The sequence below is a fragment of the Abramis brama genome (assembly GCF_963993115.1).
Source record: "Abramis brama genome assembly, chromosome: 10".
In the NCBI taxonomy this organism is placed as follows: Eukaryota; Metazoa; Chordata; class Actinopteri; order Cypriniformes; family Leuciscidae; genus Abramis; species Abramis brama.
The window spans coordinates 11337626-11364023 of NC_139972.1; the positions used below are offsets into that span (position 1 = coordinate 11337626).

The 26398-nt window shown below is 36.5% G+C and overlaps 1 long non-coding RNA gene across 1 annotated transcript; it reads right to left on the reverse strand.

Annotated features, from left to right (window-relative positions):
* Positions 1 to 17944: 17944 nt before the first annotated feature.
* On the reverse strand, positions 17945 to 19693 carry LOC311091639. Its single transcript, XR_014608134.1, has 5 exons — positions 19337 to 19693; positions 18642 to 18716; positions 18476 to 18534; positions 18291 to 18389; positions 17945 to 18104 (listed from the first exon to the last, which is right to left on the reverse strand). It is a non-coding gene; the product is annotated as an uncharacterized lncRNA (long non-coding RNA).
* Positions 19694 to 26398: the final 6705 nt, after the last annotated feature.

Sequence of the window (26398 nt, forward strand, 5' to 3'; positions counted from 1 at the left end):
TAAATGCCCAAAAAGTTTTTTGTGTAGTAAATAAATCAGTCAGTAAAATAAATAAAACTGTGACAACTGAGACGGCAGTTTCTCCTCCATCGCCTGCGTATTAACTTAGCCTGTTTATTCCAGAATTTTAAGTGTTTATAGTACTGTTTATGTTATACATATAGTACATAAGTGTTTATGTTACTGTTATTTTGTTAGAAGTCATGGGGCCATTTACACGACATCACTTTCAACTAAAATCGGAAAACTTTCTTATGCGTTTTGGCCGTTCATTTACACGACAACAGCGTTTTGGTGGACACAAACAACACAACAAACAATGAACAAGAACTCATGTGAACTGACTGTGACAGAAAGAAAAGAAAACTACAACAAGAGACTAAACAGAACAAGACAATGAAACTATTAAACTGAGACATGATAATAAAACTAACATGACCATGACAGAAATATTCTGAAACCAAGGTCACATTAGACTCAGAGCATGTAAAATTTCTTTGGACACTGCAACAAACCAAAATTCAGCATATAACAAAAAAATGGTAAATACAATATGTAAAAAAATGCAGGGCAGACTTGAAATTCTTGAGCTTGAGTTTCCGGTCTGTCGTCTTTGCATGCACATGAATGGATGCCAATAACTATTGGTTAATCAAACACTTTTTAATAACCCATCTGGACATGCTTGACTCATTTGGTGCTGTGCGTCATCAACCCTGAATTAAATTTTGATTTTGATTCTGTAAACCACCAGGAGCGGTTATCCACTTAAAAGAACAATGTTCAAGAATCAAACATCACTGAACGAGACAAAAATACCCCAAAAAATATTGTGTGACACTTAAGTGAATTTAGGCATCCAATATGATCATGTTTTGGTTTGAAATATTAATAACTATTTACTTTGCTTATTTAGCACAATTCCTTTTTTTCAGTCAATGAAGTTTTCAGTCAATGATGGTGAAAGTAATCTTGATTCTATAAATAGGCAGGAATGAGTATCCCAAATTAAATATAAAACATCCATTTAAAAAATAATCTGTTCAAAAGTAAGAAATGGACACTATTTGACAGACATAACGCAGAAAACAAAGCGCAATATACAGTCCTGCTCATTAATATATTGTTATAATGTCTCTATTAACCTTGGAAATTAAAAGAATAGATCCATTTGAAAACAGCTCATTGTAGTAAAACAATAATGAGATATGCTATGATTCTATTTCTATAAAACACTCTTTCTATCAGACTGGCAGTTAAACACGTTTAATATCACTTCATCATTCTGATTTCAAATGAAACACAAATTTTCAGGTTCTCCTGATGTTTAAACGCTCAACAGTATTTAATTTCTCAAGAGCGCAATTCAAGGTGTCATTATAACTCTTCTTTCACTGTCCTTGGCACTTTCTCACTTCCTCTTGTCGCCTGAAAGCCTTTCAACGCTACAAACCGCCCTTCACCTCTCACAAACCAGTACTGATTACCATCAGCCCAGAGGTTTTATCACAGGCTGAAAGTTTCAAGGAACTTTTCCCCAGTCTGTCCAACGGAGACTGCGCTCATGAAGCGTTTATTACCTCAGCGTTATTATGGGCGTGCTTTGCTGACAATGTTATTGTCCTGACACCTGATTGATCGAAACAAGTCTATAGTTCGGAGACTGACGGGCTTCAGTGAAAAAGGCCTTTTAACCTGCACACAATAAAGCGAGGCGTCTCGACTCAGAGCGGAGTCCGCATGGAGTGATTTGCTCAGTCGTCCGTCACTGTCACTCTCCTCCTCTGCCACGGCGGCACCACTGTTTGCGCTCGTAAATACCTCAATTACAACAGGGCTTGCCCTCAGAACTGTTCCTCACTTTCCTTATAATACGTATATGATGTCATGAAAACCGTACATTGTCCTTTTTGTGTTACTATACCTGATGCAGACTTTTATATTTAAACGTACTACCTTTCTAAGGTTGGGGTTGGAAAGATTTTTAATTGGTTTGAAAGAAGTCTCTTATTCTCAACAAGGCTGCATGTATTTGTTTAAACATACAATAAAACAGTAATTTAGTCAAATATTGTTACAGTTTTGTGTTTAAATTCATTCCTGTGATGCGACGCTTAATTTTCAGCAGTCATTACAGTCTTTAGTGTCACATGATCTAATATGCTGATTTGCTAATTCTCATTGGCTGCCCGAGAACAACGTCTACTTTGAGTACTAACGCACTTAGTTGTAGCTGAGGCCTAGAAGAGTTTTATGAGAACTCGATATGTCAAGACACTGTTTTATCTGCTGAAAAAGCAAATCCGCTTTTCATACACTTCAAATGATATGGTAAAACCGACGCCATCGTTACTTTTCGTATCACTGTGTATGAAGTGTTGAGGAAGACTCAGGAGCTGAAATTCAGATATGGTAATGGGCATTTCATGTTCAACATGCTCTGTAAGTTGTCGACCAATCACAACAGACTGGGCCATTTGACCAATCAGAGCAGAGTATGCTCTCAGAAAGAAGGGGTTTAGAGAGACTGTGGCTGCGAAATCGCACACACTCTATTGAGTAGGTACTTATTTTGAATAAGTAATTACTTCACGACCGTTAAAAAAGTATGTTCTATATAGCATGAATGTGTGTGTCACAATTATGTTCTGTCTTGTCTGTTCTTGTTAGTCCCTGATTAGTTAACCTTCATCCACCTGTGTCTCCCTCGTTTACCCTGTGTATATATTCTCCCCATTCAGTTCAGTCCCTTGTCGGTTATTGTTCGTGTCTATGTTATACACGCTGTTGCGTCCTGTTCACCTGCCTGTGTACATTAAAGCTTTGTTATATTTTGGAATCAAGCTTCGTCTGTCTGCTTCGTCAGCCAAAGCGTGACAGTGTGTAGAATGTGATCCGAACGTACTACTTTCGCCATGTTATCATTATATTCATAAATCATCATGGGATAGTAAAGTGTCCATCGTATGCACACTTCAGAATCTCACAGGAAGTAGTTGAACTCTTTTATGAGTACTGTGAATTCGGACATACTTTTTCACATACTGTTTTTCACCACCTATATATAGTAGGGAAGTATGCGATATAATCATATGAAGCCAGAATCTTCAAACGAACCGTTTTCAGTCTCTTTGAAAAATGAGGTGATGTGCAATGTATATAATGAGAAAATGAAAGTGTTTTTTTGACCCTGGATGCATGTAAAACTGTTGTAGGAGACCTCCAAAACAAAATTAACCTTCAAATGAACCTTTAAAGTAGCATAATTGGGGCACATTAATCACTGCAGCTGTGCCATAGTGAAAGTATTATTACAGTAAATTGAGCATTAAAGGTGCTCTAAGTAACTTTTTTATTCATTTAGTCATTGGAATGGTTATATGACTGTTTTCAGGTTGAATGGTGGTCTTCTCGCACCCCCGAGCGCCTGTGAGCGGAAAAACCACACTTGCAACTTTGGGCCGGCGGGCTGCCGGCCACAGCGTCAGAAAGTATCGCGTGATATCAGGTCTCGTGATGTAACGAATTGCTTTACGGCACTGCACACATACACTATCTAAACATTTATATGCTGGCCTTCTGTGTATCATACATACCTCAGTGGACATGGCTCCGTGCGTTCGCCGTCTTCTTTGAAAACAAATGCTCAGGACCAGCGGGAGAAGATGGTAGGGGGGCGAGTCGCCAACGAGTTTTGACGACAGTGTTGTCAAATATTTATTCCGAAGCTGTAGGGGGAGCTCTAAAGAGAAACCCGCGAGCAAAAAGCGAGAAAACAGCGAAGAAATCGGCAAAGCTGCATAATGCTGCTTTAAGTCAAGGATGCTTTGCTTATGGACTGTAATTTGAATGTAAACCAATGTACAGTACATCAACTTCAATACAAGTAGTTTTTTTCTTTATATATTCCAATTGTTCCTTCAGCAACCCTTATTCCTTTAGCACAAAGTCAGTCTTCACAGTCTTTGGTGGTTTGTGAATGTAGAGTTCAAACGGTCTTGTCTCTGCTTTCAGCACCTGTTGCGTCCTCTTGCGTATGCCTTTCTCTCTTAAACGAATAAATTCTCAACGTCGACTTCACAGACTACAGTCCAGCTGTTCGAAACAGACAGAGCAGTTCTGTTTTACAGTGTCGGCCGCACATTCCCACCCAGCCCACATGTCTGAGATGAAGCTTTACATCTCCCTAAAGGTCATAGTTACTGGAGACTGGATCAATGAGTGTGAACTTCCAGCACAGGTCTCAACCCCGCATGTGAAGCTTGAGTCGCTCTGGTAGTGATTAGAGCACAGAGCTCTTTGACGACCTCCTTGTTCACGTCTGCACTGGAACAGGAATAACCACATGTATTGACCTAAGAAGTCGATCTGTTCAGCCAATGGCTCAGCATGCCGCCATTAATTATGGGAGAGAATGCTGACTTCTGAAATATAGAAAAGAGCTATTATTTGTGCTATTCTTTGTGCTTTTAAAGGGGTAGTTCACCCAGAAATTAAAATTCGGTCATCGATTACTCACCCTCATATCGTTCCAAACCCATAAGACTTTTGTTCATCTTTGAAACACAAATGAAGACATTTTCTGTCCCTCCACTCAAAGTCTATTCACCCAAAAACTCTGATGCTTCAAACCATTAATAAAGAGATCATAAAATAAATCCATATGATTCGAGTGGTTTAATCCAAGTCTTCGGAATAGACATGATCGCTTTATATGATGAACAGATTTAATTTAAAGACAGCCCTGCTGTGAGCTACGAGGTTGTTAATAGATGGCATTTGCTCTGTTGAAGCAGTCAGTCCACATTATTTCAACTTATTTTTAAAATAATCATGTTTAGCCAAAGCACTGTTGTTTAGCTCAGTACCCGAGCGAGCTCTTAATGCATTATAGTCCTTCACGTCTATTGTGATCTCAGGTAGATTCTAAGGTAGATCCTTTTCCTATTTAGCACCCAAACTCTGGAATAGTCTTCCTAGCATTGTTCGGGAAGCAGACACACGCTGTCTCTTTAAACTGGCATACACATAATACATTATCAATTTCTATTATTCAAACCAGTTAAATTATAGTTAGGCTGCACAAATTAGGTCAGCCGGAACCGGGAACACTTCCTATAACACCCAATGTCATTGTTACATCGTAAGAAGAATGGCATCTATGCTAATATTAGTCTGTCTGTCTCATCCTTATCCCGAGGTTAACGTAGTCAGCCGGATCCGGTTCATAACCGGACCAGATGGTGGACCTGCACCTAGATACGCCCAAAACGCAATCCTGATTGTCAGCAGAGAATGTCCAATCTTCAAGCAAAAGGACCTGTATGAATAGCTGAATTCTCAATATGAATTCTGACTTGTGATGCAGCCTGAATCATAATGATTCAGTAATGATTCATAATGATTCGACATCGTGTTCGTTCGTTGGCCAGAGGAGAACTGGCCCCCCTGACTAAGCATAGTTTCTCCCAAGGTTTTTTTTCTCCATTCTGTCACATGATGGAATTTGGGTTCCTTGCCTCTGGCTTGTTTAGTTGGGGACACTTAATATTCAACAATATTATTGATCTGACTGTACTGACGCTGCTGTATGAGAACTGAACTGAGCTGGACGATGACATCATTTGCAGATCTGCTTTATAGATGAAATGAACTTATTTAATAATTGATGATCTTTACAACAGAACTGAATCAACACTGAACTGACTTCAGCTGAACAACAGCCGAAATGCATAATTTTCCTGTTTATCACTTTAAAGCTGCTTTGAAACAATCTGTATTGTACAAAGCGCTATATAAATAAAGGTGACTTGACTTGACTAGATGATGTAAGCGAGTCAGTCTCCCTATATGTATTATTGTGCATATATATATATATATATATATATATATATATATATATATATATATATATATATATATATATATATATATATATCAACAACTTTTTAATTTAATAGTTTTAAGTTTCTAAATTTTACATACTCACTGAGGTATCAGAATTAGTGTTTTTACTCCATTTGGATTCATTATTGACCCTTACAGCATTTCACCTTATTGTTATTGGTTTAGTACAGTTTGTTACCATGGTGACCAGAGTGCTTCTGCACTCACAATAGCAGTGAGTGGATGGGGGTGGAGTGGAGTTCAGTTAGCGTGATAGCGTTGGAGTAATCACTCTAATTATATGACCAGCAATGTTGCTGCTGCAAAACAAAGATAATCAGGCCTTTTATTTTGCAGCTCCGTGCACAAATCACGAGAAGAATACTGCACAGCGATACCATCTAATCTCCTGTAAAGAAGTGAGATTATCTTGTTGTATAAAGCCTCTCTTCTTCAGCTCTAAGCACTTTGAAACTTCTTCTGGAAAATCTTTCTGTGACAGAAAGAGAAATGAGAAAATGGTGTGTAGTGATTGTAGTAGGCTAAAAAGTCATTAATTATCATACAGAAGAGTATGGCTGAAATTGTTATTGTACTAATTTATTATTTGTGCAGTGCTGTGGCAGTCAACAAAGTGGTAGCTCATTCGGATATACTGCTATTTGTCAGACGCCAGAATATATTGCATCTTCTTTTAACTCTGAACACATTTTTTCATGTAAAATTTGTATTACTATAAATATTAATTTTGTTAAAGGGGTCATGACATGGTAAATCAAGTTTGCCTTGATCTTTTGCCATACAAGAGATCGTTTTGATATTGCGGGATCTATGACGTCACGTGGGCAAATACATTTGAACCAATTGACCAATACTTCATGAAACCATAGGCCACACCCACCAGCACCATAGGCCCCGCCCACTGGCAATCAGTCGCTTAACGGCTGACATTTGTCTACACCGGATGCGAGCGTCGTGTCAAAAGCAAAAAGAAACCATTATAATCACTTACGCTGTCTACACTGGATACAGTATACAGATGCGCGTTATACATGATACTGCATGCACTTTGAGGTCCTTAGAAGAGCCACATTTGCCAAAAATATTATATTAAGAAATTAAAAATAACTTCTGGGTTGATTTGAAAAAAGAAAAAAAGTTGCGATAACAAATCATGAAAATAACTTTTTACAGTTTTCTATAACTTAAGCCAGCACTCACATATTTCCCAAGGGAAATAGGTGTTGTCTACATTAGATCAACAGTACATCACCTTTATACAACATCCTTGCCAGGTTTTTGTGCAATATGCATCAGACAATTAATGACACCTGTGAAAAAAGTTGCACATACTGTGTTGACAGCAAGTGCAAAACCAAAGAATATTAAAGTGTAGTGTCAGTGACTTTCTCCTGGAGAAAATTAAAAATAAGCTTTGTTTTTGTCCCTTAAATACTGTAGAAGAAGCCCTTTTAAACTGCACTGGGTTCACATAAAATTCTCTGTGTGTAATACTTGGATGATTAGTTGATCTCATTTTGTTTCAAGGTGCTAGTAGGTGCGAAATAACACATTAAGCAGATATTCTGCTGAACCTCGGAGAAAATAACCCACGTTAAATGACCTCCTACAGCTAGATCTAAATGCAGCTGAATATAACTTCATAGAAATTAAACACTGGAGTTGATTAGACATAGATGATTTCACAGTGTCCATGGGAAACGCTTCATTCAGCTCCTCATCTGTTTCATTTTTATCTGTGATCTTGACCTGGCAATGTGTCTTCAGTCTGTGATTTTCTCAAACTAAGATGATGATGAGCACTTTGACCACTCACTGTGAGAAGCTCAAATAGACCTTTTATTGCAGAGTGTGGAACAACACATTTCTTGTGTTCTGCATGCATAGTCATTAGACTTGTTGCTGGTTAATGCTTTATCTGGACCAATTAGGAGCAGTAATATAAAAACAGGGGTAGCTCATTTTGAATTTGTACAAATGTATTTTTATAAATACTCATGAAGAAGATTGTATTCTCCTTAAATTGTTCAAACTGGCTTACAGTCGAACTATTGACTTGCATTTAGTTAATTTCACAATGTGAACAGCAGACAGCAAATTACCAAAGAAAGTCTTTTACTGCAGGCTGAAGCCTCTTACTTCTAGAGTTGATAACCTGCATTAAAATTCATTACTGGGCCTTGAAACCTAAGAGTGGAAAAATAAATTAAACAAATGTCTTTGCATTCGTTTATGTAGGCCTTTGACAGGTGAAGCAAATAAGTATATGGCGATAATAATATGTGTATGGGATTTGTAAATGCAATATATGTAAAGTTTTTGCACATTTGAGCAGCACTTCAAAATGTATGCATTCAATTCCTGAGTAACCACAGGTGTTGTTCATCACATGAACTATGAATACGATCCTCTATAATTTGTCAAATTTTTTTTTTCTTGAAAAGTGTGCATGGCATATTTTTCTTTGAATAATGTCACTTGGTTTTTAAGTGTAGGTTCAAGGCTCCATTAAATTGGCGTCTACAAGTGCTATTTTTTGGCCTGTGCTGATGTATTTGTCAGTACATGTATTTGTATGTGTGATAGGAAATATGTTCTTTTTAATAAAACAACCAATACAAACATGAACTATGACATTACTACTTACTAGTCAATGGGAGGTGGTATTAGGGGGAGGGGATTCTCATTCTAGAGAGAATTTGATTGGACAAAAATATGTGCAGTGCAACATGATTCATCAATATTTTTTATCAGTTTTCCTAGAAGAAAAAAAAACATTTGATGCCCTGCTTAAAATCTGCTTAAAGTTAATTTTGCCAACTTTAACCCTTTTTTGCATGCACATTGAAAGCAGTGATTTCATAATAATAAACTTTTATTGCATAATATGGACCTTGTTACTATTGACACAATGTTGTTTCTAGGGAATAAATGCAGTCCTTCATAATAAACAAATACTTCAGATGACTCTGTTTAAAAACTATGTTTACTCACTAACAAATGTGAATAATTCTTCATTTTGAAATGGGCAAAAACATCAATAAAATGCTTTTCTGGACAAAAAATGTGCATTCTCCACATGCCAGAAAAAGACTTTACGAGGCTAGCCGTAAAAAAAAAAAAAAGTCCTTCTTTCATTATTAAACATTTCTTGCCCTCTTAAATGTATCATGTCCTGGATGGAAATAAAATAGATTTGAGATAGGAGTCGAAATTACTTAAATAAAATAAGACACATTAAACTATACCAATATAGGTAAGGTAATCGGTTGCAGTCAATTATAGAGTTTAGCACCATTATACTTTAGCTGCAGTGCAAAGCCAATTGATTTATTTGATTTTATTTAAAAGAACACTGAGTTTTAAAACACTGGCATGTGCTTTGCATGCAGTCACACGTTCTCCTCTGCAATTAAATGTTGTTCTTCTCTGGCACATCTTATAACACCTTTGCCCAGTCAATATCTGGTTTTGCTTTCTTTAACACATTAAAGTATTATTATCCTCAGTGACGTATCGTTATTGCCGCCTCTCTACTGCAAGTGATGGGACAAACACAGCTGAAGTGGGATGGTTGTAATGTCAGCATTGTATTTGCATGTGTGTGTGAGTTTTATATGCAACTTGCTCCTATTTATTTTCTCCTACAACTAAATCACACAGACTTCACCCAATCAGACGTGATAGAGATATTCATGGAACGCTGCGTATGACTGTCACAAAGAGCCCAGAAGAGCTGTGAAATGAGATCGGGAATAATCAGCGTAAGAGCTGGAATAAGAATGATGAGGAAATTTGCTGCAGAACAAACTCTCTCTCTCTTACAATTTAAGACTTTAATAGCTAGCCAAGAACAAACAAACTATGGAAAAATATCTCTGCACAAAATATATTTTTAAATGAAAACCAAAGGTTGCAAGATGTGTAAAAAGTGCACTGTCTAATAAATAAATTCTGCATGTAAAATGTATGCAGATTTGCAAACTCAAATGACATTTTCGTTGTTATCTCATTAGCTAATCATTGATATTATTAATCCGTACATTGTGGTTCTAGCACACATACTAAGTTTGTAAAGATAGATAATAATGCATTATTTAAGGGGTGGTATAATGCCCTTTTCACAAGATGTAAAATATGTCTTTGATGTCCCCATAATGTGTATGTGAAGTTTTAGCTCAAAATACCCCACAGATATTTTTATATAGCATGTTATTGTCACTTTTTGAGGGTGAGCAAAAAACGCACCGTTTAGTGTCTGTTCCTTTAAATGCAAATGAGCTGCTGCTCCCGGCACAGAAGGCAGCGCTTCAACAGCTCGTTCTTAGCAGCTTCGATTAGACATGCACTTAAAATTTCAAAAACTTTTAGCCTTTTATGTTCAAACCGGAGTCAGAAAGATGGAGAGACTCAAGAAGAACATGTAGACAACATTTCTGAATGTTTAGTTGGTGAATTTATGTAGCTTATGTGTAGTTATCTTCTAGTCCTTGATTAGCATATTCTGTCATGATAATCTATAAATCACGTTCCCGGGGGCGGGTTTATGTAAATTTTAGGGTTAGTGATGTCTCCTTTAAAGTTTTGCACTTTAAAACCCTTTTTCAAAAGTTTGCGTTTTCTGGACCCCAAAATGCTGTTGTCATGTAAATCAATGGCCAAAAATGCATAACATTTTTCATTTTAGTTGAATACGGTGTTGTGTAAACGGCCCCTGAGAGTGTGAGTATGCAAAGAGAGTGTGAGGATGTTGACCCTGGACCACAAAACCAGTCACATGGGTCAATTTTTTTTATAAATTGAGACTTATACATCATCTGAAAGCTGAATAAATAAGCTTTTCATTGATGTATGGTTTGTTAGGATAGGACAATATTTGGCCGAGATACAACTATTTGAAAATCTGGAATCTGAGGGTGCAAAAAAATCGAAACATTGAGGAAATCTCCTTTAAAGTTGTCCATTTATGTTCGCGATTGTGCTGCATTCACTCACAAAAATAAATGTTTTATATATTTGCGGTAGGAAATTTACAAAATATCTTCATGGAACACGACCTTTACTTAATATCCTAATGATTTTTGGCATAAAAGAAAAATCGATAATTTTGACCCATACAATGTATTGTTGGCTATTGCCACAAATAGACCTGTGACTGGTTTTGTGATCCAGGGTCACATATGGACTGCACACCATTGTATGTTTCAGTGTATTACCCCCTAAAAATATTGTTTTAAATGTTATGTACAAGAATGCTAATGAAATCCATTTGAGATTTAACAGCTACGTTGGAGAGGAAGATTTTCAGTGAATCACAACTTAAACACTGTCTACTTTAAGGCTATATACTGCTTTTTTATTAGATGGGATGTATTATGTTAAAAGGAAAAGCTAATTTATGTTAAAATGTCCATCTACACACCCAAATCCATTTACAGACAAAATATGTATATGCCAAACTAAAATGCTGTGCTGCACATTACCCAGTAAAATGAAACGCCGCTTCACCACCATTTATCTTTATAATGCATTGAATTCCCCCCTCACGCCTGGGACACGTGATTTACGCATCACTTCCCTTTGAGATAACTGCAAATTAAAATGGCTCGGTTTCATTATCTTTATTGAACTGTGTTCCCATTGCAGCTTGACGTCTCCCACATCCAAGCAGACTCCATTGAAGGGGACACTAGGATGGTACAAGCCTGTTTAAAGCTGATCTAATTATTTCATCTTAAAATACTTTCTTCTACCCCTGTGTAGTGTGCAGATAGAGCTAGAAGTAAAGCATCATAAGGTCGATTTGTCCTGAAAAGTGTAAACACTGTGGGCCTTTCTTAAGTATTGCTCTGCACATTTTTGAAAAACGCTCTGAAACCGTTAAACGTTGTCAAATGTTTCTGTTACTGACATGAATGGTATATCACGTCATGCAGCTTGTTGAGGAAGGTGCTGTTAAATAAGCATTCAGACAAACTATTTTTGCCTGCATGGCAGATGAAAAAACACGGTTGAAGAACAACCCCATGGACTCGCACTAAAGGAGGAACCCCAATCTAGAGACCATAATATTAAAAAGACTTTAGGGTGTGTTCTTTTGACTTGGACCAGTAAGTAACCAGCGCGCTCCAACCAAAACACACCAGGAACCATCTAGAAATGCTCTGTATCTTTTGTATTAAATAGTTATCTTTTGACAGAAATTAGACAAAGATCAGCAGGTTCCACATACATTTAATTATTTAATTCGTACAACAAAACTATTTTTTTATTTTTTTGGTAACACTTTATTTTGATGGTCCCTATTGAACATTCTTTTTGTAACTTTGCAACTATATGTCAACTAACTCTCATTAGAGTATTAGTAGACTGTCTGCTTCATATCTGCTAACTCTTTATTGTGATGATCCTCCAACAGTCATTCTACTGACTATAAATAACTTTGCAACTACATGTCAACTTATTCTAACCCTAACCCTACCAGTCTACTAATACTCCATCTAACACTCTGAGAGTTAGTAGACATGTAGGTGCAACGTTACTTATAGTCAACAGAATGTGTTTTTAAAGAGACATCAACATAAAGTGAAACTTTTTTTTTTCTTTTCTTTTCAACTCTGTACTTTATGCAACAACATTCAGGTTATTTAAAATGTTTCCAAAAAAAAAAAAAAAGGAGGAGCAAAAATTAGGTGTTGATTGAACTTAAAACGGAAGGCAAAAATATTACACTCCATTTTTTTGTGTATAAAAAAAAAGTCTTAAGTGAACTAATCTTATTAACACATTTTAATTAGAAGAATTATGTATTTATATTAAGTAAGCCAAGTGGATTTATGAGTTATGAGTTTCAAGTTTGTCTTTTTAATATGTCCAGTCATTTGCTGCCTAATATTGACATAGTATCATGAAATATCTTAACCATATTTCAAAGAAATAATGATGGAATTAAACATGAAATTACACATAAATGTATTGAAATCCCACTTAACCCTTTCATGCATGAATTATGATAACCTCAGTCAGGATTTTTTTCCTATGCGTTTTTATTGCTCTTAGGGCATGAAAAACAAGAATTGATTTTTATTTTTTTTACAAATTTTTCAAAGAGATCTTCAGATGTCCACTTGAGTGCCTCTGAGAAAACCTAGCGATACGTTTTTTTCAATCTCATCTGAAATGATCAGTGTTGGGGGTAATGCATTACAAGTAACATGCATAATGCATTCAGATTACTTTTTTGATGTTACAAGTAAAGTAATGTGTTACAAGTAATGTGCATTACCTAATCAGATTACTTTTTGATGTAACGAGTAAAGAAACACATTACAAGTAACATGCATTACGTAATCAGATTACTTTTTGATGTTATGAGTAAGGAAACGCATTACAAGTAACATGCATTACGTAATCATTGCTTGATGCTGCAATATTTTTTTACCTACAAGAGTCTCCTAGGATAGAAGGAATGGGTGGATATTCCGGAGCAACTTGGCATGTCTGACTGACCCTTGGCCATTTTGGTTTGGAGGGGGAAAAAATCGAAACACAAAGGCTTGCCACTTGGTTGCAATGTATATGATGATGCACCAGGGTCCAATGAAGAGGCTGATGTGCAACTTTGCCATAAAAACCCGTGCAAATTCAAGAAAATGCTTTTTTAATAGCTGTCCACTGTAGTGACCACTATGCGTGAAAGGGTTAAGTTCAACTATAGGCATTTAATACAAATTTAAACTATTTTCATTTAATTGCAATTCACATTTAGTTTGCACTGAAGTATTTTCGTGTGTGTATATATATAAATATATGCTTAAGTGCACTTTTTTTCACCGGGGATATGAAGCCATTGTCCAGCTTCTCATCTCAGTTGAAATCCTCCTCATTTTCTCCCCATGGCATCTACAGCATGTTACGACTGTCAGCAACAATTAGACAGACTGAGTGACGGCCTGTTGTTTATTTGCACCCTTACTGTCCGTGATTTCAGCCATGGGAGGAATGATAAGGACTGACATGATGCGCTCTAACAACCCGTCGTAAGGCCCCGTGGGCACAACTCAAGTGCATCATAACAACTCAAACTAAATTGAAAACATTATGAAAATTATACCTTTTTCCTTTGGTGTAGTTTAACATTTGAATTTGATTTGAGGTGGCACACATGATGTAGAATTGTAATTTGCTCAAGTGTTGCTCCTTTTTTGTAGTTTGTCTCATTTTGAAAAGTTTGGGGTTAATTAGTTCACTCGTTTATTGTTTATAAAGTAGAATAATATACAGTACGTGCATGCCAATGTAATATACACTGCATACATTCCAATGTATTTTGTGATATTTCAAACATCATTTATTCATATATTTTTTTAATGTTGTGTATACAGTATGATTACATGTTTATGGGTAATTCATACTGAAATGTATTATTGAAAACTGTATTACCTCCTTAAATTAAAATGAATCCCTGTTTGCTATTACTTCATATTCAGGAACTTCAAGAATTTAAAACGCATCGTCAATTCAATTTTAAATGACACGTAACCCAACTGAACACCCACACACTCACATGGCATGTAATCCTCAGACAGTGTAAGGATAGAGTGGCTATCTAACATCTCTTTTTCCTGGTAGCCCATTATCAGTCTCTATTCAGACTCAAGTGATTAATGTGAACATTTGCATTGGTGTATGCTTGAGGCCAGAGTAAAAGAAGCTCTTAATTTATTAGCTTTCATTATGACCACCTTGCTGAGAATGTAGCAACTCTATAGCTAAACGACCTCTTCACCCAAGAAATAAATCTCTTCATCTGAAACTGATAATTTAGTAAATTAAGCAATTAAAATAAGCACCGTAGGTGGCATCTGCGTATACAGAGCTTAAGGATTTAATCACAAGTAAAATTGTTAATAAGGTTTGTTGTTAGTCAGATGTGAATGCTTCTGTATTGAAACAAAATGCTGAAAGAAATGAGTTGGCAAGCTATAGAACTCTTACTGTATGATTTCATTAAGATGCTGACATATAAACCCCTAGCTGTGCCCTTATAAAAATCTCACAATGACATGGCTGAAACGTTAACTCTTTTAGAAAGTCATTTTCTCTCCTCTCTAAACAGTAAACACGCCCCAATCTTCTCATTTACCAAACGAAGGCCATCTGTAAACGTGATTTCCATGCTTTGCTTTGTTTTTCAAGATTGAAAACAGTCCTGTGGCCAGTGTGTCTATATCTAACCTAAGGCCAGAAGCTGAAAAATGAGGTCTTGGACTGTGAATTTAAACTGACACTTGTGAGGACTTGGCCTTGGAAGACTGATTAGTAGTGACACATTGACAGCATGAGGTGGGGATCAATATCTTTATCCATGATAACACATGGAGGAAGAGTTCCAACTGTGGCGAATAGTGCTGGTTTAGTTAGAGGCTGCGACACAGGGGTTTGGAGTCTCAATTGAAAGGCGATCAGTTCTAGTTTAATGATTTGCTTCATATAAATGACTTGTTAAGTGCTATTCTAGACACCGGGTTATGGTTTACTCGTTTCAGATGGACCATCTTCACAACTGCCAATGGATTTCCTGTTGAAATCAAACTAAATGAGTTCTAAATGAAAGTTCGGGAGGAGAATGCTCATCGAATCCTGTCTATCACAACGCAGGGAGGCAGTTTACCTCACAATATTTTTTTGACAATTCTTCTGGCTTCCCACAAGTCAGTGTGCAAATAACAATGGGAGTTTCAGAAGGGATCTTCTTCTTGTCACATCCACCTTGATCTCCACCAGAGGTCACTCCTCCCTAGTCCATTGCCACCACTTCATGAACTACATTCCCATTACCCATTCCCTGGACTCATTATGGTCTCATTACTTCCACACTCTTAGAAAGAATGTGTCAAAAATGACACAACCTGTGTTAAATTTTAACACATTTGTGGGTGAGCTCCAGGACTACTACACTGAAAAAAATTTGGAGTAGGATTTACTTGAAAAAAGCTAGGCAACTTTTTTCACTCAGAAAATGCTAGTAAATTTACAAAGATTTGCCAAGTAAAAACCTAAACATATTCATCAGTAGCTTTAATTAGAAATCTTTAAGTTAAATTTACTTGGAATATGGAATTAAGTAAACTTTACTTAACCTAGTTAAGTGAAAGTAACACAGAAAATAAGTAATTTTAACTTGGCTAGTAAAAGGTTGATTAATATCGATTTAGTTGAAATTTCCTTTGCATTACATTTCACTCAAACAATAATATTGTATTATACCAGTCATTTATAGTATGTGCTTTACTTAGATTATCTAAGTAATTTATACTACAGCACGTCAGATGTTAAGCATCATGTGAATGCAAAGACCTCAATACTTGGTAGACAATACACAATGACGGTAACATTTGATGGATCGTTTTTGTGTTTGAATGTGTCATTTTGAGCAGAAAATTTACTCGAAATGTCACAAAATGGCAAGTTACTAATCCTGACAACAAAAGCAATGATAAAACAGTGTAAATACAGCTGGAAACCAATGAAAAATTAACCTCATTAATTATTCAAGGTCCAGTGCATGATGGGAACCCCAGTACTTCATTTTATTGAGTTGATATTTACGCTTTCATTTCTACTCGCTTGAATTAAGTACTGATATGGAATTTACTTCGTTTTTTTAATTCTTGCCTGAACTAACTTTTTCATGTAAATTACATTGTTTTTTTTCCAGTAGTATTTACTTCACCAAAAAATCTTTTTTCACAGTGTAGTTTTGTGTTAATTTCAACTCATTCACTGTGTTAATGAGTTTAACACACTAAATGTGTCAGAAAGGTTAACATAAAGATGTGTAAAATATGTGTAAAAGATGTGTAAACATGTGTAACATTACCACATTATGTGCTATCCTTGGCTACACACACTGTGTTAAGAAAGGTATCTAAAATCCTAAATCCTAAACAAAATAAGCATTTGACAAAATAAAGTCTGTGGTTGATTATCTTATTTATTATAATGACTGACATATCAACAATTAAATTCAATCCAGAATAGAACAATACAATTTAAAGCAGTCAAAAAGGAAATGTCCAACATAGGATAAAACAGTTATTTTCTCAATCTCATTAGGTAACATGACACACTTCCCCACCTTCAAAATAATTTCACTTATTTCCAAAACATTTTTGGCTTGATGTACATTGGTGGCCAAGTTTAGAAAATATTAAGCATTTTAATGTTTTTGAAAGAAATCTCTTATGCTCACCAAATATTTTATTTGATACAAAAGTACAGTAAATATTGTGAAATATTATTACAATGTAAAAAAGCTGTTTTCTATTTGAATATATTTAAAAAATATTATTTTATTCATGTGCTCAAAGCTGAATTTTCAGCATCATTACTCCAAGTTTTCAGTGTCACATGATCCTTCAGAAATCATTCTTATACGATGATTTGATGCTCAAGAAACAGTTCTCATTATTATTATCAATGTCTGTACTCCTCCATCTTTTTCACAGCATTGAAGTAAAAGTGAGCATAAAATCAGTCTTTAATAAGCCAATCTTTGGGAATAAGCATTTTGTTCACCTTTGGGAAAAATACATAAATGAACCTAAACCTAAATTAACTTATCCTGTTCAGAACTTAGTCTTGTTTAGCCAGACCTATCCCTAGACTCTATTGCAGCTTTTCTTGACCAAGGACCACCCAAGAGGACGTTTGACTGACATGTAACGCAACCAATCACAGTTTGTTTTGTTCTGCGTCATGTTTAGGGGCGTGATAATATATGATGTTGATGTCTCTACAATAACAGACTGGCTGCATCTAATAAATTATTAATTCAAGAACGTTAAGCAAGTTTACGGCAACAATGGAGCCGCGAACTTCAAATACTTTTGAAAATCCAGCGTTTAGTTGATCCTGGTAAGCGCTCATTGTCACAGTTGTAAGCACAATAGCATTCTTCTTCCACGAGGGGTTTTGGTGTCACGGCATTTGTTTCCAGGTGAACCGATAAAGAACACGACACTCACATCTCCCGAACATCCTGTAGAATTCAACCAATCAGATCGCGACTTTAAAACTCCTGAAGTGTTTCCAGAAAAGTGTGACATATGCATCAGTCCCGTTTCCTGGATGCAAACGTGTCCACCAACACAAATGTGCTCAGTTCTTCTTCAGAGAAGATCGCAGTTCCAACACTATATAAAAATATAATAGGGAGAGAGAGAGAGGAGAAAATTACACAAGCATCAAATTGTTTTTAATCTCCATCATACTATAATTCAGAATATATATATTTGTAAGTAACACCCTTTTGTCAGCACATTCAAACATTTCAGTTGAACTGTAAACTAAATTATGCCAGATTAAATTGTAATACTTACATTTCCTTAATTCTCTCCAAAAATGCTGAGATTCGTAGGCTTAACTGCAATCAGGGATTTAGGCTAGCCAATTTCAACTTGTTTGCAGTGAAGGGACAGCTGTTTGAGACAAATACACAGTAAGATACATGATGCAAGAAATCCCCATGTGATGATCTTTTTCTTTCCCTCAGTAGTTAACCTACCTGTGCGCTGATAGGCTATGCTTATTAGGCACCTTCCTGGTCAGGTCGGACTCCTTGGCCTAATAATAGATCAAAAGAATGCAAAAATAAAAACTTAAGTTGTTTAGAATGCTTGATTTGATATGAATTAATGATTTAGTGAGTTTTACTGCAATGCTTAACTTACCTGAATAAATTAAATCTGGTGAGACTGAACACGGTGGTCGGTGGAAAATGGTCCATCTTCTGATTGGTTCATTTGCTGTGTAATAAATATTAGACATAATGCAAAGGTCACTTATTTGATATAAAGTTAGCACATGTAAGTTATTGTATGCTAACAGTTACCTAGCCTGCACATCACTGGCTCAAGAGCACTTATGACATATTGCTAATCATTTCAGCAAACTTTCAAATCCACTACTACGACTACATTTTATACGTAACGTTAATCAAATTAATAAAGAGTAGACGATTTTTAAAACACCCTTACAGATAACATTTTGTGTATTGTAAATCGAGTAGCACTAAGTTACAATCTAGGTGCGGTCACGTTTACCATTGCTTGGCGAAATTTTGCGTGTAAAATCCATTTATTAATAAAGGTCTCTTCATTATCTGGAATTTCGTGTGAAAGTGGAAAAAAATTATGCCGATTTTGAATCGGGGTTTCCACGCAAATTCGCAGCATTGATCAACATAAAGCTGCTTGGTTTAGCCGTGCTTCAGCTAACTTTAACGTATTGACAATAGTCGAGTTTTTTGCCCGCAAAATCTCGTCGTAACCTAGCTTTTAAACCAGTATTAAAATAACAGTAGCAGGAAATATTGTTTTTGTAAATGAACATGGGTAAAAAAAAATATAATTCAAGTACAGCTTACCTCAAGAACCTTGAGCATCACCGGCGTGATTCGGCGCGAATCATCTCCTCCCTGGTAAAGAGGTGGTTTTCACGAACAGTTTTGACGCGAGGGGTAGTCGATAACGAAGTGATAAGGTATACATGTTTTATTTTCAACAATATAGTAAAAACAAAATAGTTGCTGTCGTTAACAGACTTTTATCTACTAACGTTACTGAACTGACTGGAACTGGATTATGTTCACTCAAAAGTCACCTTATTGGTTGGTTCAGTTCGACTAGCTAATTTAAATAACGGTCGCGTTATAAAAAATAACACATTAAAGTGTGTAAGCACATCAGTCTACTCATATTGTGTTAAATGCTTTGAGTAAATACCCAAGTTGTGTAAACTTTAAAGGGTTAGTTCACCCAAAAATGAAAATTCTGTCAGTAATTACTCACCCCCATGTTGTTCCAACCCCGTAAGACATTCGTTCATCTTCGGAACACAAATTAAGATATTTTTGATGGAATCTGAGAGTTGTCTCACTCCTCCATAGGCTTCTATGTGATTGAAACTTCCTGGCCCAGACAAGTTATTAAATAGATCGTTAATATAATCCAAGTGACTACAGTGGCTCAATCTTAAGTATATCAAGCGACGAGAATACTATTTGTGCGCAATAAAAATAAAAAGAACGACTTTATTCCACTATTCGTTTCCTTCTCTCTGGGCCTCGTAGTGTTTTTGCGCAGCGCGTCTGTGCCACGCATCACACACGCATCACACACATGACCAGCGTCGGCCAATAGTGAGCCTACGTGGTGACGTGAAACACAGACGTGCTGCGCAAAAACACTACGTGAACCAACTAGAGGCCCAGAGAGAAGGAAATGAATAGTGGAATAAAGTCGTTATTTTTGTATTTTTTTGTGCACAAAAAGTATTCTCGTCGCTTGATATACTTAAGATTGAGCCACTGTAGTCACTTGGACTATATTAACAATCTCTTTAATAACTTTTCTGGGCCAGCAAGTTTCAATCACATAGAAGCCTATGGAGGAGTGAGATTACTCTCAGATTTCATCAAAAATATCTTAATTTGTGTTCCGAAGATGAACGAAGGTCTTACGGGGTTGGAACAACATGAGGGTGAGTAATTACTGACAGAATTTTCATTTTTGGGTGAACTAACCCTTTAAACTACACATGGATATGTGTAAAATAGATTAATTTTTTATACACAGTTTTAGTTAATATTGACACAAAGGGCCCTATTTTAACGATCTGAAACGCAAGTGTCAAAGCGCAAAGCGCAAGTAACTTTGTGGGCGGGTCTTGGCGCTGTTGCTATTTTCCCAGCGGGATAAATGACTCTTGCGCCAGGCGCAAATCTAAAATGGGTTGGTCTGAAGTAGCTTCATTATTCATAGGTGTGGTTTGGGCGTATCGTGAAATAAACCAATCAGAGCGACATCTCACATTCCCTTTAAGAGCAGGCGCGCTTTGTTCTAAAGCGGATTCCTATTATAACGGCGTATTTGCCAGACGCGCGCCAGGAGCGGTTCACAGCCAAGGAGAGCAACGCTCTCGTCAGGGACGTTGGGGATGGAGAAACCCACCCAAATTAACTTCGGTTAAAAAGGCGTATGATAATTTGGGTAAATGTGTAAGCTAGATGTATGCTTTTATAATAAATTGTCTATCTATCTATCTATCTATCTATCTATCTATCTATCTATCTATCTATCTATCTATCGTAATAATATATGATTTGCAAAAATGAAAACTGCTGCTTCTGTGTAGATGAGAGAATCAAAGTGTATGCGCGTTGTGCACACGCTACATTGATTATGGCCAAGCATGCGCCCTTAAAATAGCATATGAATAACATGCGCAACCCGCCACTGACTTTAAACTATTTTTTCCTGGTTAGTGGCGCAATTGTTTTCTAAACCTGCAAAATAGCATGAAGGAACGTTTGCGCGGGAACACGCCTCCTTTTTTGCGCTGAACCGCCCAGGGAGCGCAAGTTCATTCCCTAGTTTAGCGACGTGCTTTTGTGGAGGGAAAAGCGCGCTTTGCGCGGGTGCAAAATAGGAATGATACATGCGTCGGTGTACAAAGTCAATTGCGCTGGGTGCAAGATAGGGCCCAAAATGTGTAAATTAGAGTGTTACACATAATTTGTGTAATTTTTCTACACATTCCTTCTAAGAGTGCACCTGTGTGTGATTAACTCATTTGTGTTGGTCTCTTATTAGCTCTGTGTTTTCACTCACTCATTGCGAAGTCTTGTTTAGTGTCTCACTGCATTTCTGAGCGTTATCATGGTTCCTTGTGTCTTGGTTTCAATCTTCCGCTCGTCTCCCTGGATTTCCCTGTGTCTTGGATCTTGTTTTATGTTTGTCCATGGTTTTGACCTTATGCCTGTTTTATGGATTACGATTATGGATTACCCTCAATAAGGCTGCGTTTGGATCTTCAACCCTTGTGTCTCAGAGCAGTTTATGACACTTCTTTTCTTTATTTAAATGAATTTCTATAGGGTTATCTCACAAAACACACATTTAACATTTTAGCAAAACCTTTAAGCCTGAGTGAAACTTTTGCTTAACTGCTCTTGGGTGTGTTTTACAAAAGCATTGATAGCCAACTGTCGTTTCCGTCGTAGCAAAACATATCAACAATACAGCGTTTTGCAAAATCATAGATCCAATGATCATTCGCAAGCAACATCCCACATTTGTTTGGTTGGGACTACAGCTCCCGACCTGGTCTTGTTAGTACAACATGTGGACTTAAAAAGATATTGCTCTTGAATAAAATAAGCAAGCTAACAGTGCAATCTACTGTATACCTTTCACTCCAAATATAAATACAAAAAGCGCTGTTTTTGAAGAGTGCACATGTTGAATGTGCTCTAATACCTCAGGGGAACCAGTATGATTGAATCGAATATCGATATGAATCGGAGATAAAGCGAAATATGGAAGAGCAAAAACACCAACGTAGTCAGATGTCATGTTTGTTATTATACAGCAATAATCATCTGACATTTTTGACAAATTTGAACTTGAACTGATTAATTAGAAGGTATTACTCCACCATCTGAGTAACATCATTAATGACAGTTCTATATTGTTGAATCAGCATAATTCGAATGACAGATGTGCGACAAAGCCACTGTGGTTTCGGGAAACAGTTGTGATTAGCTAATTTTCTTATGCATTGTGCTAAGGTAGTTACACAGTGAGATACGTCGTTGTACAGGAAAGAGAGTGATAATAGGAGCTAATTAATGTGAAAGAAGGATAAAAATATGCTATTGAAAATCCAATGGCATACAGTCAAATACACACACAACATTACTAAAATTTGTACATAAAACAGCAAAAATAGTGCAAAATCAGGTTGTTTTACAGCACCTACCAGCTCAACCTTGACCCTTCAGCCTCATCCTAATTCCATTTTATTTATAATCCTTCTATCCTCTTAATTAACTACCATTATAAAGGATTAACACTTTCAAGGATTATATGAACTTGTGAACTGGTGATATCATTTCAACTATTTCCCCCCCTCATTTTGATTGATTTTCTTCTTTTTTTTTCTGTTAATGGAAGATAGATAAAATCCCTGGGCCATTCTGTGGATTACTATATCTACGTCTGGAGTGTTGGGATATATGTTTATAAGTCTCACATTACTTTTTCACAGCCCATTTACAATAAATGTGCAAATGGATGGGCGAAAAGATCTGGATTTTTTAATGTCAGCCTGCATGCCTCTCTCTCTGCATTGGATCAAAGCTTTACCCATAACCCCTCTCTCTCTCTGTGAAATTCAATGCAGTCTCTGGTTATCTTAATTCAATCCGAGGTTACATTAGAGCAGAGCAGCTAATGACTCTGTGAATTTTTTAAAACGACAGCATTACCAATTTGTTGATGGGTTGCAAAATGATTTGTACACAATCCTGATAGAAGCCCTTCTAGTGCTGCAACACTATGCAAGATGGTGCAACATAAGAAATGTCTCATGCACATCAAATTTACAGACTGCGGCACGCATGTGCTGACTAATTCAGATTGATACACTCATCTTACATAACAGAACAGGAAAAGCAATTGAAAAGCCACCTCTCCCCCAGTGCATGGCCCTTTGCAGATAAACAAGAGGGTTATAAATCTCAACCTTAGTGTGATTTGAAAGTTCCAGTGGAATGGCGGGCTGAGGTACAGAATGTTTCTGTTTTTTGATCATTATAGTACCACATTCTGATAAGAGCGTGTGTTGCATGCTAGTGAACAATATTGTCATTCTCACAGGATAAGAGAGGTCAAAGAGTAATATGCTGCTACAAATGCCACACTTCACATTTAATTGTCAAAAATGTTTAAAAAATATTCTCTCAAAATATGATGTTTGAACCAAAGGGGTCAAGGTTTGACAGGCTAACATGGCCACATGAGCCCCTGCTGGTAGATATTGTAGCTACAAACTCTGCTGCCAAAAAGCTATCGCTAAAATCATCATTAGACTCAGTCGATGTTTTGTATTGCCCAGGGCCCAATACTTTTTTGGCAGTCTCTTAAAAGCAACCCAGGATCATTAAATACATATGCACATGTGATGACAGTTCTGCAAAATGATATTACATTGCTTTCTTGCACATTTCATGACACTTTCAAAGTGAAATGTCCATTGACTGGCGCTAAAAACACGTTCAGTTTTATCTGGAACAGATGAACTTGAATCTGGTAACACTTTTATTATGTTGATTGTTGTAGGTATCACGGCAGTTGTGAAATTAAAGTCCAGTGAGTGGCACTAAAAGTGTTTGAAATGAATGTACCACCTACAGTAAACCGATCAAAAAACCTATTCGAAAGTGTTAACAAAAGAAAACATGAGGAAAAAAAAAACACATTTTATCGTACCTTTTATCGTATCTTCATGGGACTTGTGTTTCCCGAGTGTTTCTTATCTCAAGTGCATTGCTGTATTACCAAGCAAGTTACCAAGCAAGTTTAGAAAAACCACACATATGGAGCTGGATATGTGATGCAAATGTATTATTTTACAAATCATGCACTATGGTAAATGCATTTTAAGGTCATAACATAGTATTGTGCAAGGAACCGTGTGAAAATAAGTCTTTACTAATCATTAATCTGCCCCCGTAATCATCATACGTGTGAAAAGCAATAAGGTTGTTGCAGTTTTACAGCCTTTTTTTGTGTTTTTGCAGAAACGTAGGTGGATACATGTATTTCTAATGAGCCTATGTTGCTTAAAAGCATGACATTGACATATTACTTTCCTGTCTGGTGCCTTTGACATCACACTTCAGGGTAGTCGCTAGTGAAGGGCTTGTGACGATTTTCCTGTGGCTTCTCAATGATGCACATGGCATTTACAGCTCAGATGATTAGTTTAAAAACACAGACCTACTAATGCTAATGAACAGTATTCTCCAGGGGTTATAGTCCTCCTTGGTTTGAACTCTGCAAAAAGGTGGACATTTGCTGACAAATGTGTTTTCTTACAACTCGATGGGGCTCAGAACAGTTCCCTGAGGGACACCGCTCAGATATAATAGGCAAGCATCAGTCCTGCTGTCTGTCATACCCTGGGACACGAACATTAATTATGGGTAACAACTGAAGGACCTATCTCATCCATCGTTTAAAATTACATTTCATTTAGCACTAATTGAGTTGCCCTGTGTTTCAAATGATTGATTGAATAATCCAATTTTGATCTGTGCACTTTGTGGAACCAAGAAATAATCCATTATTATTTGATCCCTATCAATCCTCTTGTTCTAAGAATCGCAAGTCCTCCTTTGTTCCTTTCGGTAAGATTATGATTGTGCTCCAGCAAGTTGAAAATGCAAGTAATTAAATGACACAGAAACAGCCCATTCATCATATCACTGCCATACTGTCACACAGTCAATGGGGAGTCTCTTCTAGTGCACTGGTTCACTCAGTTTAGGCAGGTATAGCTGACACATACACACATACCTACTCCATGCAGATTGCAGATCTAGGCTAGGCCCTCCGAGCTTTTTCAAAGGCTGTGCTGTATAGTCCTATGACCTAGATGTTTCTAAAATCTTTCTTTCTTTTTTTCTTTTTTTTTCTAAAACAGTGTAAAGCGTGAAATCAAGACCACCCGAGATGATTGCACCTTTCTTGAGGTCAACCCTTAATATGATGGATTTGACATATAAAACTATCTTGGCAACAATCCACAATACTGTGATACTAAAGTGGTATCAATGTACTGTGGTACAATACTACAGTTTTGCATGGGGAAGTACCACTCACATCTTCTTCATAAAAAGTTCTATATTCAACTTAAGGTCAGTTGCATGCCTGTTTTATTTAGGTTTTATATGCAATATACATTTTTGTACTACGCAAAAAAATGGTGTATTTAATTTTTTTTTTACAATTCTGAAATTTTATAGTAGAACAAATTAAATAAGAATTTCTTGTAAAACATACTCCAATAATCAGTTTTATTTACTTTCAGAAAAATCACGTTTACTGTGTATTTTTAGCAGTATTATAGTTGTGTGCACTTTGACAAACAATACAGTTCTGGTTTGGTATTTCAGTGCAGTGCTAAGTGATAAATGGCTATTTCTATCCACTAGGAGTCATTATGGAAACGCAGCAACCTGCTGGTTGATATGTCTCCCCTAATGTTAATATTACAGTGCATCAGTAATATGAACACTATGGAACCCATCAGCGGTTGGACTAGCTGGGCTTTATTGCCCATGTCCAGAGTAATTTAAGAATATCTTTTCCTTTTCTATTAACTGGTTTCTGTTGGCTCTCTCATAGTAGAAATTATGATTTTAAAATTGTATATTGTTGTAAAACACTATCTTTAGGTCTATATAAAAAGGTACAAACGTGTATGCACTTATTATTAATGACTTGAGTGTCATAAAGACAAAATGGCTTGTTTCTGTAAAAGGACCCGCCATAAACAAGATGCTCCAGCTACACTGAGTAAATATGAAAACTTTGTGTGCTCTACACTATTAAACTACAATTTCGAATTAGACCTAAAAGGG